Source organism: Coregonus lavaretus (genome assembly GCF_964263955.1).
Source record: "Coregonus lavaretus genome assembly, chromosome: 36".
Lineage (NCBI taxonomy): Eukaryota > Metazoa > Chordata > Actinopteri > Salmoniformes > Salmonidae > Coregonus > Coregonus lavaretus.
In genome coordinates, this window is record NC_140023.1 from 24,610,161 (window position 1) to 24,625,015 (window position 14,855).

Consider the following 14,855-nt stretch of genomic DNA (forward strand, 5'->3'; position numbering starts at 1 on the left):
CCAGTGTCATGGCTAAATTCCCAACCTGGCCACATTCCATCATGGCTACCTAATCATCCCCCTCATTCCTAATTGGCATATATCACTCCTCAACTCTCCACCTGATAGCTGATGTGTGGTGAGAGTTCTGGCACAAAAATGGTTGCTGTGCATCACTAAGGTGGGTGCTACACATTGATGGTGGATGAGGTGAGTCTCCACCACTATGTAAAGCACTTTGAGTACCTCAGTTGGTAGAAAAGTGCTATATAAATCCAATCAATTATTATTTATTATTATTTGTATACGATCACGTCTCTCTATTATACGTGGGAATACTTGGGAACAGATTTCCAATGATTTCCCTGTGATAGATTCACAGGGTCACACACTGGGGAAAGAATCAGTGATACATTTGAATTTATATGTGATAATTTTGGCATAAAACATAAATTAGATTATATCATATGTGATAACGCTGAAAATATGAAAAAGGCCTTCACAGTTTGTTTCCCCAAAGCAAGCAATGATCATGAATTTGTTTTTTTTTTTTTTTTTTTTTTTTTCACCTTTATTTAACCAGGTAAGCCAGTTGAGAACAAGTTCTCATTTACAACTGCGACCTGGCCAAGATAAAGCAAAGCAGTGCGATAAAAACAACAACACAGAGTTACATATGGGGTAAAAAAAACATAAGGTCATAAAATACAACAGAAAATATATACACAGTGTGTGCAAATGATGATGATGATGATGATGATGTGGATAACCCCAGCCTATGGGAAGAATTTGGTGAAGAGTACAACGCTGATGTTGAAGCTATCCAAACCAACTGCAGGCAACAGCGCTTTGCCCATTAATTACAACTGGTGATTACAGATGGACTAAAGGAAACAAAAATCATAAACAGTTTGATGGCTAAGGTAACTAAACTTTGCAGCTTACTACATACTACCTGTGGTCTGAAAGAAGCATTTGAAGCTAAATTCGGAGCCAATCGTAGTATCCCTGCTGCTGTGTCTACCAGATGGAATTCCATCCTCTGGCTTGTTAAAGCAGTCACCAATCTGAATCAACAAAGCCTCAATCCTCTACTTGAGGCCCAAGGACACAAGGAGCTCTGCTTATCACCAAGGGAAGGGAGCCAGCTATTGGAGCTAGTGGACATTTTGGACCCTTTTGTCCAGGCCACCGACCTTACTCAGGGGGAGAAAGTGGTGACTCTCAGTGCTGCCCTTCCTTGTGTACTGTCACTCAACTATCATCTGCAAAGTATACTGAGCACAAGTTGTCACCTAGTCAGTCTAGTAAAAGTACTGAAGCAGTCACTCAAACGCCGATTCCAGGGGGTGTTTGTGAATGTCAGAATGGAGCACTCGGATGAACAGGCAACAAAACTTCCATTTGGTGACAATGTATACATAATGGCTGCAATGCTGGACCCATCTTTCTGCCTGTTCTGGCTTGATCATGAAGTCCTCATACCACATGAAGATAAAGCTGAATTGAATGAGAGTCTGATTGGTAGGTACAATGCATTGCAACATGCAACGTTTCCTATGTCACTTGCATTCAAATAATAATGATTTTTTCCCCATGTATAATGTATACTGTTATATTCTTGATCATATACATCATTTAATGAATTTTTTTCAGACCTTGTTTTGGCTGAGGCACGGAAAGTCACCGTTACGGAGAGCAGTAGTGGAGAAGAAGAAGAAGAATAACCACCTGCCAAAACCTCCAGACTGTTCTCTGGCGACCGCAACAAGATCAGCAAGAAGAAAGGAGACATAAAGTCATCTGTCAGAGCAGAGATTATTCGCTACATTCAAGTATCTTCTGATGAAAATGAAGTTGATTGCTTGGATTTTTGGAGAATCCATGCAAAAGACTTTCCAAGGCTCAAGCAGGTAGAAATGACAGTGTTGGCTGTGCCTGTCACCAAGTGCCCCAGTGGAGAGTGTTTAGTCATGGAGGCCTCATCATGTGCCCTCATCATGCCAGGCTCAGTACAAGAACACTGACAAACTTGTTATTTCTGAAATGTAACCTGTCAGCAACAGAAATGTTCTCTGTCTTAAGGCACAGGATGTAATTTGCTACTTCTGTTGTTAAGCGTCCAGGTCAGTAAGTATATTTTAGGGACAAAGGTCATTATGTTTGATATATTAGGACACTTTAGTAGTGCAGTTATTGAACAGGTGTCAGTCATTTTGGTTTACATTAATACTTGTAAATGTATCTTCCCTCACCTACAGATTCTCACCTACAGATTTTCTGTTTGTGTGACAGAATTAAGTGAAATACAGACAATATCTGCCACAAAATACCATGCACTTTAAAATGTTATGTTTGCTTTTTTTCATATCCGGTACAATGACTTTTATTATTGTAAACTGTCTACATTTTAAAAGGAAATTTATTTTGATTTAAATAGTGCCTGATGTGCTTTCTTTCATACAAGTATGGACTAATGAACAAGGGAGTCTCTTCAAATAATTTACAGGGTTTATAGACGTAATCCACAGCAGGCAGAAAGCCATTGCCAAAGGGGACTTGAGACTTGACTTGGACTCTACCTCAAAGACTTGTGAACATCTCTGGGGTCTACTCTCAACAGTTTATCAGGTCTAGAAAGGCACAGTAGGAGGAAGTCTGGCTGTATTTTTACATCTGATACTGAATGCGCTGTCTGTTTCACATCATCATTTTCCCAAGTTGTCCTTTAATGATGTGGCAACATATGCTCCTGGCAGGCCCAGTTATTCAGGAAAGCTTAACATGCGCTCTGCCTCCTCTCCAATTCGAGCGGCTATTCCTCGCACACCTAGAATCTAACGCTTCAATATAGCCTAAATATTTATCATTTAACTTTTTTTATGTATTAATTTTTATATGTGGCATAAACACAACCAGTCACAACATTTTAATCTGATTAAGGTACTTCAAATGTCTCCTGTAGGCATGCACACTTTCCTCCAAAATATAATTCCAGCATCCACAAAATGGTTTGACATTAACCAACATTTTTAGGCAGTAAAGTAGCCTACATCATGGGAAAGCATGAATTTAACCTCAAAAGTTATTTTTATGTGAACTACGTATTTATGCACAGACTTTTATCTGCAACAAGTCAATTTGATGGAAACACAACTCTGATGGGGAAATGTGCCAGGGTTTCCCTTAGCCGGTAATTGCGGCTTGGGCCAAATTGTCCAGGAGAGGCTGTCTATCATAGCCTACACCCTGAATTCACGCTTCAGCACCATTCTCTCACGCCTTGCCTGCATGTGAGCCTGCTGCTTAGGAGAGAGAGAGAGAGAGGAGCCTTGGCCTGGGCCACTGTTGATTGTGAAGATGGAGGCTTTTTTCATTTAAGTAAAACAAAAGTTAGATGAAAAAGAGTATGCCTATAGTGAATAGCCTACAAGGGGAATGTAATATTAGTTTTAATATTGTAGTTGAAGATGAGAGAGACATTTTGTCACGCTACTGTGCAACTCTATTCAGGTAGGATGCAATTTTGGAACTTAAATGTCTTTATAATAATTTGTTTTATCATTATTACTATTGTATATCATTGTTATTATTGTACGTGTCACGTCTCCTCCCATTGCCCCCCTCCGGTGCTCTGATTCGCCGGTCTACTGAGCCACCGGTCTGAGCGCACCACCTCGGCAACACCGGAATTGAAACCCAACGCACCCTAATCACCTCCAGCGCACCTGCACCTCATCACCACCCCTATTTAGCCCTGGACTGTTCAGTGTTGTGTTGTGTGTGATTGTTAAGCGTTGTGTCGTTTACTCTCGCTTTGTTATTCTCTTTCTCATTATTAAGTAAACCTTGACCTTGTTAATTCCTGCGTCTGCGTCCTGCCTCTTCGTATATCAGTACGTCACAGTACGCCTATTTACGAATCGAAACCAGATTTTTAAATATGCAAAACCAGTTTTGTTTTTTTTCTGTTGAGAAATGTTCATTAGCTAAATTAAATTCGACCTTTGTTAATTGTGTGATCCGTATATAGTTTAAGATATGTTAGAACTAGGTCTGTTGTAAAATAAATAACATTAGCCTATTTCTGTCATTTGTTGGGTATGGTTGGCACTTGCCTTTGTTGATAATTGCTGCAATATAGCCTCTTCAAAACTTTTGTGAAGGTTTAAACCAGTTTGCAATTGTTTTAGTTCATTCTGTTGAACCATTTTCTTTGGCCAAATTAAGTTCCAAGTGTAATACTGTGTTTGCCGCAATATAATAGCCCGCTCTTATATTCCCTATAAACAATGGCTTGACTTACTATTGATATTACCCTAGTAAAGTTTAGAAACTTTTGTGAAGGTTTGTTGTGGTGTGGCTATTATTAAGCTTTAGCTACTGCACAGTGCACACCGGCACTCCAACTGACTCGGACAGTTGAACTAGAGGTGAGGAAGACTGTTTCATTTACTTTTGATATTTAAGTATATTTCAAACCAAATACTTTTACTCAAAATATTTTACTGGGTGACTTTCACTTTTACGGGAGTCATTTTCTATTGAAGTATCTTTACTTTTACTCAAGTATGATAATTGGGTACTTTTTCCCACCACTGGTAGTCTCTATGTTGAACAGGATTATCTATTTTGGATGCAATTTGAATGGAATTGATGGAGAAAAAGAAAGACTATGACAGAGTGTGCACTGATTTAAAGCAACAATATTCAAGTGATATGCTGTTTTAGAACTCTACAGCTGAAATTTTAAAAATGTAATAACGTGACCCCCAAAAGCCAGATGGAGAGGTGTAAATTACACACATTTAGTCCTTGTATTACTGTAGCATACTGCAGCAAATGTAGGGAGCACAATGGAAATAAATCCATTACTTTATTGTGCAATCCCGGTCACTTTTTTAATGATTTGTGTATATATGTATTTTTTTTACTGACAAATGAAAATCAATCAATCCATCTAAACTGTGCAGCGGCAATTTGATTAAATGGAAAGAGACATCTGTTACAAAACACCAAGAAGTTTAATGACATTCAGAGATTGTCAAGCCAAGCCTTCGATACTGGATAAGCCTACAAGGTAGGGAGGGATGTATTTTATGTTTGTAGATATTTACATAGTCTATTTATTGTGGTGTTGAAAACGCAAACCATGATATTGAAGTGCCCAAAGTCAGTATGTTTTGTTTATTGGTTGTGTGGTGCATTGGCACAAAAACCTGTTGGTGGAACATTTGTTGCATTTATTTTATATAATTCTAAATCTGATTCCCCCCTAGCTGATCATTGTCTGCAACCGGATCTGATCATGAAGTAATGAAACAGGCAGGAAGATTGAGCTCATCTGTGGTGGTCGGCGAACACTCAACCTTCTGGCCATAGCCCTGCAAGGCATCTACTGTGCCAGAAAAACATGCTGAAGTCGATATCCACGTTTATAAAAACAGGGTTGCTACAGTTAGTTATTTGTGAGAGTAAACATTATTTTGAGTTAATTCTATGAGGGGGGAGGGTGTTCAATTTAAGTAGCCTACAAGTGGAGGGTCATGTGAAAATATTTGTAATGTTGGGGAGGGGGTGCATTATTTTTTGACTACACCTTGAGTTGGACCAGCCCCCCCAGTACATTTCGATCTGTCCCTAAGAGAGAACTGTTTCACATTATCTTCCTATATGTTTCCTGAAAAAGTTTGAGAACTCACCTTATGGCACAACTGAGATTCTTCCTGAACTTAATCATCCATGGTTTCAGTTTAGGCTGTTATGATTTTAGTCCTTCTCTTGAACAGGTATTCCCCATTACTAGTCCGGGCTGGACTCCTCAAAAATAGCGTGCTGCGTCGCTTGATCACCTACCCTGGCAGAACCAGTTTATTTTCATGCTTGCTTGAGGGATGTTAGGGAGAATGGAAGAATTGCAGAAGTGAGAAAGACGCCCAACTCACAGAGTGCTGACGAGTTCTGCCCCGCCTCAAATTAACCCATTGCACCTTTCGTGACATGGACATCGACGCGGGAAAATGTGGTGTTTTATGGTGCTTTCAATAGAACTGGGGACTCGGAAAAAACGAGGTGAAATCACGACGTCAATGACATTCAAAACGGAAAGTCGGAGCTTTAGAAAGAGGCCCGAGTTCCAGACTTGGAATTCCGAGTTGGATGACCGTTCAAAACGATTTTTCCCAGTCGGAGCTCGTTTTTTACCGAGTTCCCAGTTGTCATGAACGCACTGAAGTCGGAAGTCTGGAGATTTCCAAGTTCACTGTTATTTTGAACGCGGCAGTATACATTTATTTCATGCAATTCTACGTCATTTAGGCCTACATGACAGGAGACAATATCAGAATATTGTTTTATACTACAAAAATGACCAAAATGAGTGGCGACTATGACACTGTCAGATAAATAAAAACGACCTGGGCCGGTTTCCCAAAAGCATCTTAGGCTAATTTCATTGGATCCTATGGTTTTAAGATAAATTTAGCCTTAAGATGCTTTTGGGAAACCGTCCTTGGTCTTGACCTGGCCTAGTAGGGCCAATAAAAAGAAGGGAGTCACACTTATTGTACAATATTAGGAGGAAACATACATATTATAGGCTACAGTAGGCTACTAAATCAACTTTTCAGTGGACTGACTCACCCAATGATGAAGATAGATGGCATGAGTATGCGTAGCCTAGGCCTCTCACCGTACTGGTGATGGTCTCAAGATAGGCCGTTCGTTGTTGAGAAAACAAATGGTAGCTTCTACTGATCTTCTCTTTTCAGCAGAAGGCATTTGCTTTACAAATGTATTTCCCGCGATTCTATTTAGAAATTTGAGAAAGGCCTTTAGCTATTCACTGACAGCTCGAAGAGAAATAGAATCCATAGAAATAGAATCCATAGAACGAAAGTGCACATTCAAGTTAGGACTGACAGCCATTTTGAGCATACCCAAGAGTTTACGACTCAAATTACCAGAGTGAGGTTCCAAAACCCGTCCCAGATAGCACATTTGGTTCCTTGGAAGTTGTGGGAACGTACATTTTTGGTTTCCCGTTGGTTCTGGGAACAAAACTTTTAAAACAGTCTGAGAATTGAAGTAAAAATATAGCCTGTTTTGGGAATGTTAATTTTTAGGTTGCAGGGAGGTTCTGAGAGTTTTTCTATGGTTCCCTGAAAGTTTTCCTAGGAGGTTTTATTAACTTTCTGAGAACAGAAATTATAGGTTATTTGAAAGTAATTAAATAACATTCTGAGAACATGTTTCAAGAATACTTTGCTTAACACTGCTATCTTAGGGTAACTGAAATGAACTCCAAGCACAGATAGGATACATGGAAATCAGTTTTAATATTGCAGATAGATTGTGGCTTCCATCAATGTAATTGTCTGCATCATTTTCAATCCCCCATATATTTTTGGGTATATATTGACTTGAACAGCGATGGGTGAGGTTGTGTCTCTCTCTGGCGGGAGGTAAGCTTGGCTCATATGGTGTCGAGTAAAGATTAAACCATGTATTTAGATTGTAGGTAGGTAGGTATTGTACTTAGGTATTGTAGGTAGTTTATCTAGGTAGTTATTGTAGGTTATTGTAGGTAATTATTGTAGGTAAGTATTGTATTCGGCTGAGCCCGGTGAAGCACGAGGCTAGCTAACCCACTTGGACCAATAGCTAGCTAGCGGGTAGCTACTGGTAACTATTAGCAACTGTGGATAGTTGTTTCCAATGTTATTCCACACTTAAGAGTACCTGTAATTATGCCAGCTAGCTACCTACCATTCAGCTGTTTTTCTAACCTCATTATCTGAAGTGTTAACGTTAGGTAGTTAGCAGCTACTGTACTCGAAATGTAGCTACCTGGATAGCTACTAAACAATTAGCTGGAACGACCTAGCGTTAATATTTGGAGACGCTTTCTCTCCGTTGGGACAGACGCGAACTGGCTGAATCGATTCAGTGGCTAGCTTTGTACTTAACTGGCTAACAGTAGCTACTAAGGGTAAGCTATAACCTACATTTATTTTTGTTTTGTTTTTACATACTGGTAACCAGAGTCGTTCAAGGGAATTCGGGACATGGGTGACTAGCTAACATTAGCTTGGCTCTCTGTGTGTTCGTGCCATGGGAGGAGGGGTTAGTTCGTTGGCAGAGAGCAATGGCTAGCTGTTATGCTAACTATTCTAGCTAACTAACTGGCTGAATAAGTTGACGACATACTCACTCAAACTGTCAAAACTACCCCAAAACTTTACACAACGTTAGACACGGACTCGAATTATCTGCTTGGCGTGTTAACACACTGGTGGTTTGTTGTAACCGAGTATTGGTGCTAAACCGTGTTATTGGAGGCTGGCATGCTAGTTGGCTTTGGCGTCATATGATTCGGTGTACCAAGTTAGCTAGCTGAATAAACTAAGTTAGAGTCTATTCCTAGAAACATTGAACCGCTGTAGTTTACAACAATTATAATTTCTAAAGTGGAAGTTGGGAGAGTTATATTTGAGTGTTTCAGTGAAACGTAAGTGAGGGAGGCCCCGCTCTCTCGCTTTCCCAGATGTTTAGTTCATTTCATTCCGATCTCCTTTGCATTATTGTAGCCTTTCTCTGTAGCCTGTCAACTATGTGTCTGTCTATCCCTGTTCTCTCCTCTCTGCACAGGCCATACAAACGCTTCACACCACGTGGCTGTTGCCACTCTAATCTGGTGGTCCCTGCGCGCACGACCCACGTGGAGTTCCAGGTCTCTGGCAGCCTCTGGAACTGCCGTTCTGCGGCCAATAAGGCAGAGTTCATCTCAGCCTATGCTACCCTCCATTCCCTCGACTTCTTGGCGCTGACGGAAACATGGATTACCACAGAAAACACTGCTACTCCTACTGCTCTTTCCTCATCTAACCATGTGTTCTCGCATACCCCGAGATCATCTGGTCAGCGCGGCGGTGGCACAGGAATCCTCATCTCTCCAAAGTGGACATTCTCTCTTTTTCCCCTGACCCATCTGTCTATCTCCTCATTTGAATTCCATGCTGTCACAGTCACTAGCCCATTCAAGCTTAACATCCTTGTCATTTATCGCCCTCCAGGTTCCCTTGGAGAGTTCATCAATGAGCTTGTCGCCATGATAAGTTCCTTTCCTGAGGATGGCTCACTCCTCACAGTTCTGGGTGACTTTAACCTCCCTACGTCTGCCTTTGACTCATTTCTCTCTGCCTCCTTCTTTCCACTCCTTTCCTCTTTTGACCTCACCCTCTCACCGTCCCCCCCTACTCACAAGGCAGGCAATACGCTTGACCTCATCTTTACTAGATGCTGTTCTTCTACTAGTCTGCTAAATGGCATATTAATCTCACTGCAACTCCCCTCCAAGTCTCCGACCACTACTTTGTATCCTTTTCTCTCTCGCTCTCCTCCAACACTACTCACTCTGCCCCTACTCAGATGGTAATGTGCCGTCGCAACCTTCGCTCTCTCTCTCCCGCTACCCTCTCCTCTTCCATCCTATCATCTCTTCCCTCTGCTAAATCCTTCTCCCTCCGATCTCCTGATTCTGCCTCCTCAACCCTCCTCTCCTCACTTTCTGCATCTTTTGACTCTCTATGTCCCCTATCCTCCCGGCCGGCTCGGTCCTCCCCTCCTGCTCCGTGGCTTGACGACTCATTGCGAGCTCACAGAACAGGGCTCCGGGCAGCCGAGCGGAAATGGAGGAAATCTATACACCCTGCGGACCTGTCATCTTTTTACTCCCTCCTCTCTACATTCTCTTCCTCTGTGTCCGCTGCTAAAGCCACTTTCTACCTCTCTAAATTTCAAGCCTCTGCCTCTAACCCTAGGAAGCTCTTTGCCACCTTCTCCTCCCTGCTGAATCCTCCTCCTCCTCCCTCTCCCTCCTCCCTCTCTGTGGATGACTTCGTCAACCATTTTGAAAAGAAGGTTGACGACATCCGATCCTCATTTATTAAGTCAAATGACACCGCTGGTCCTGCTCACACTGCCCTACCCTATGCTTTGACTTCTTTCTCCCTTCTCTCTCCAGATGAAATCTTGCAACTTGTGACTGCCGGCCGCCCAACAACCTGCCCGCTTGACCCTATCCCCTCCTCTCTTCTCCAGACCATTTCCGGAGACCTTCTCCCTTACCTCACATCGCTCATCAACTCATCCTTGACCGCTGGCCATGTCCCTTCCGTCTTCAAGAGAGCGAGAGTTGCACCCCTCCTCAAAAAACCTACACTCGATCCCTCCAATGTCAACAACTACAGACCAGCATCCCTTCTTTCTTTTCTCTCCAAAACTCTTGAGCGTGCCGTCTCTAGCCAACTCTCCTGCTATCTCTCTCAGAATGACATTCTTGAGCCAAACCAGTCAGGTTTCAAGACTGGTCATTCAACTGACACTGCTCTTCTCTGTGTCACGGAGGCTCTCCGCACTGCTAAAGCTAACTCTCTCTCCTCTGCTCTTATCCTTCTAGACCTATCCGCTGCCTTTGATACTGTGAACCATCAGATCCTCCTCTCCACCCTCTCCGAGTTGGGCATCTCCGGCGCTGCTCACTCTTGGATTGCGTCCTACCTGACAGGTCGCTCCTACCAGGTGGCGTTGCGAGAATCTGTCTCCGCACCACATGCTCTCACCACTGGTGTCCCCCAGGGCTCAGTTCTAGGATCTCTCCTATTCTCTCTATACACCGAGTCACTTGGCTCTGTCATATCCTCACATGGTCTCTCCTATCATTGCTACGCAGACGACACACAATTCATTTTCTCCTTTCCCCCTTCTGATAACCAGGTGGCGAATCGCATCTCTGCATGATATGTCTGGCAGACATATCAGTGTGGATGTCGGATCACCACCTCAAGCTGAACCTCGGCAAGACGGAGCTGCTCTTCCTCCCTGGGAAGGACTGCCCGCTCCATGATCTCGCCATCACGGTTGACAACTCCATTGTGTCCTCCTCCCAGAGTGCAAAGAGCCTTGGCGTGACCCTGGACAACACCCTGTCGTTCTCTGCTAACATCAAAGCGGTGACCCGATCCTGCAGGTTCATGCTCTACAACATTCGCAGAGTACGACTCTACCTTACACAGAAAGCGGCACAGGTCCTAATCCAGGCACTTGTCATCTCCCGTCTGGATTACTGCAACTCGCTGTTGGCTGGGCTCCCTGCCTGTGCCATTAAACCCCTACAACTTATCCAGAATGCCGCAGCCCGTCTGGTGTTTGACCTTCCCAAGTTCTCTCATGTCACCCCGCTCCTCCGCACACTCCACTGGCTTCCAGTTGAGGCTCGCATCTACTACAAGACCATGGTGCTTGCCTACGGAGCTGTGAGGGGAACGGCACCTCCTTACCTTCAGGCTCTGATCAGACCCTACACCCAAACGAGGGCACTACGTTCATCCACCTCTGGCCTGCTAGCTCCCCTACCTCTACAGAAGCACAGTTCCCACTCAGCCCAGTCAAAGCTATTTGCTGCTCTGGCACCCCAATGGTGGAACAAGCTCCCCCACGACGCCAGGACAGCAGAGTCACTGACCACCTTCCGGAGACACTTGAAACCCTACCTCTTTAAGGAATAACTGGAATAGTATAAAGCAATCCTTCTACCCACCCCTCCCCCACCCCCCTTTAAAAAAAAGAAGAAAAAAAGTGGTTGTCCCACTTGCTATCATAAGTTGAACGCACCAATTTGTAAGTCGTTCTGGATAAGAGCGTCTGCTAAATGATGTAAATGTAAATGTATGTATATATATACATACAGTGCATTCGGAAAGTATTCAGACACCTTGACTTTTTCCACATTTTGTTAGGTTAAAGCCTTATTCTAAAATTGATTAAATTACTTGTTTTCCTCATCAATCTACACACAATACCCCGTAATGACAAAGTGAAAACAGAAATACGTAAAAAAACAGAAATACCTTATTTACATCATATTTGATATGAGACTCTAAATTTAGCTCAGGTGCATCCTGTTTGCATTGATCATCCTTGAGATGTTTCTACAACTTGATTGGAGTCCACCTGTAGTAAATTCAATTGATTACACATGATTTGGAAAGGGACACACCTGTCTATTTATGGTCCCACAGTTGACAGTGCATGTTAGAGCAAAAACCAAGCCATGAGGTCAAAGGAATTGTCCGTAGAGCTCCGAGACAGGATTATCTCGAGGAACAGATCTGGGGAAAGGTACCCAAACATTTCTGCAGCATTTAAGGTCCCCAAGAACACAGTGGCCTCCATCATTCTTAAATGGAAGAAGTTTAGAACCACCAAGACTCTTCCTAGAGCTGGCCGCCCGGCCAAACCGACAAATCGGGGGAGAAGGGCCATGGTTAGGGAGGTGACCAAGAACCCGATGGTCACTCTGACAGAGCTCCAGAGTTCCTCTGTGGAGATGGGAGAACCTTCCAGAAGGACAACCATCTCTGCAGCACTCCACCAATCAGGCCTTTATGGTAGAGTGGCCAGACGGAAGCCACTCCTCAGTAAAAGGCACTTGACAGCCCACTTGGAGTTTGCCAAAAGGCACCTAAAGGACTCTCAGACCATGAAAAACAAGATTATCTGGTCTGATGAAACCAAGATTGAACTCTTTGGCGTGAATACCAAGCGTCACGTCTGGAGGAAACCTGGCACCATCCCTATGGTGAAGCATGGTGGTGGCTGCATCATGCTGTGGGGATGTTTTTCAGCGGCAGGGACTGGGAGACTAGTCAGGATCGAGGGAAAGATTAAAGTACAGAGAGATCCTTGATGAAAACCTGCTCCAGAGCGCTCAGGACCTCAGACTGGGGCGAATGTTCACCTTCCAATAGGACAATGACCCTAAGCACACAGCCAAGACAATGCAGGAGTGGCTTCGGGACAAGTCTCTGAATGTCCTTGAGTGGCCCAGCCAGAGCCCGGACTTGAGCCCGATTGAACATCTCTGGAGAGACCTGAAAATAGCTGTGCAGCGACGCTCCCCATCCAACCTGACAGAGCTTGAGAGGATCTGCAGAGAAGAATGGGAGAAACTCCCAAAATATAGGTGTGTCAAGCTTGTAGCGTCATACCCAAGAAGATTGAAGGCTGTAATCGTAGCAAAGTACTGAGTAAAGGGTCTGAATACTTATGTAAATATAATATTGAAGTTTTTTATTTAAAAAAAAAACTGTTTTTGCTTTGTCATTAAGGGGTATTGTTTGATGATTGTTCAGGGGGGAAAAAAACAATTTAATCCATTTTAAAATAAGGCTGTAACGTAACAAAATGTGGAAAAAGTCAAGGGGTCTGAATACTTTCCGAATGCACATATACATTAAATATATGTTCCTTTATTATTTTCTCCTAACCCTACCACCCCTCCCCTAATTGGAGTAAACTAATGGACAACAACACTTAGGCTTCTACTTCCAGCTTATACATACATTTTACAGACACAGTATATTTTACAATATCTTTTGTTTGTTTTTAGTCCCATCCTTCAGCTACCCGCAACTCCTCCTGTCTCTCTCTGAAGACCATCCAGTTGATTTCTATGTGCCATATATTTTTCAACTGTGCTGTTTCACAAAAGTTCTGAACCTATATACATTTTACGGACACAGTATATTTTACATTCATTATCTTGTTATTTTTAGTCCCACTTTTCAGCTCCACTCAACCCCTCCCATCTATCAGTTTTGAACAGCATCCAGTTTTCTATTTACCATATATTTTTCAACTGTGCTGTTTCACAGAAGTTCTGAACCTTTCTATTCTCATAGTTTCTACAGATTGTAAATTAAAAATAAACATTTTTGCTAAGAGTGTTATTATATTATTGATCGATTGACTATGACATTTTAAATGACCCAACAGTGCTATTTGCAGAGTTAGCTCCAGGTAAATGTTGCAATTCTTCAGCCATTCCAGAACCTGCGACCAAAAACAAGCTACATATGGACAGTACCAAAACAAATGATCTAATGATTCTGTCTCTTCGCAGCAAAATCTGCAGAGCTGGGATGGTTGTATCCCCTATATATATATATACAGTGGGGAGAACAAGTATTTGATACACTGCCGATTTTGCAGGTTTTCCTACTTACAAAGCATGTATTGGTCTGTAATTCTTATCATAGGTACACTTCAACTGTGAGAGACGGAATCTAAAACAAAAATCCAGAAAATCACATTGTATGATTTTTAAGTAATTAATTTGCTTTTTATTGCATGACATAAGTATTTGATACATCAGAAAAGCAGAACTTAATATTTGGTACAGAAACCTTTGTTTGCAATTACAGAGATCATACGTTTCCTGTAGGTCTTGACCAGGTTTGCACACACTGCAGCAGGGATTTTGGCCCACTCCTCCATACAGACCTTCTCCAGATCCTTCAGGTTTCGGGGCTGTCACTGGGCAATACGGACTTTCAGCTCCCTCCAAAGATTTTCTATTGGGTTCAGGTCTGGAGACTGGCTAGGCCACTCCAGGACCTTGAGATGCTTCTTACGGAGCCACTCCTTAGTTGCCCTGGCTGTGTGTTTCGGGTCGTTGTCATGCTGGAAGACCCAGCCACGACCCATCTTCAATGCTCTTACTGAGGGAAGGAGGTTGATGGCCAAGAACTCGCGATACATGGCCCCATCCATCCTCCCCTCAATACGGTGCAGTCGTCCTGTCCCCTTTGCAGAAAAGCATCCCCAAAGAATGATGTTTCCACCTCCATGCTTCATGGTTGGGATGGTGTTCTTGGGGTTGTACTCATCCTTCTTCTTCCTCCAAACACGGCGAGTGGAGTTTAGAACAAAAAGCTATATTTTGGTCTCATCAGACCACATGACCTTCTCCCATTCCTCCTCTGGATCATCCAGATGGTCATTGGCAAACTTCAGACGGGCCTGGACATGCGCTG

At 42.9% G+C, this 14,855-nt stretch overlaps 1 protein-coding gene across 2 annotated transcripts in view; it reads right to left on the minus strand.

The window, feature by feature from the left end:
* Nucleotides 1-6,919, minus strand: part of fam83ha (family with sequence similarity 83 member Ha) — a gene marked incomplete at its 3' end in the record, with an annotated part of 31,437 nt that extends 24,518 nt beyond the window's left edge. Inside the window, exons 1-2 of one of the 2 annotated variants that reach the window (XM_084153552.1) lie at nucleotides 6,622-6,883; nucleotides 5,682-5,865 (exon numbers count right to left, since the gene is read on the minus strand). Of the gene's footprint in view, nucleotides 1-5,681; nucleotides 5,866-6,621 lie in introns of both variants that reach the window. The other variant, XM_084153551.1, reaches the window with a different exon arrangement.
* Nucleotides 6,920-14,855: the final 7,936 nt, after the last annotated feature.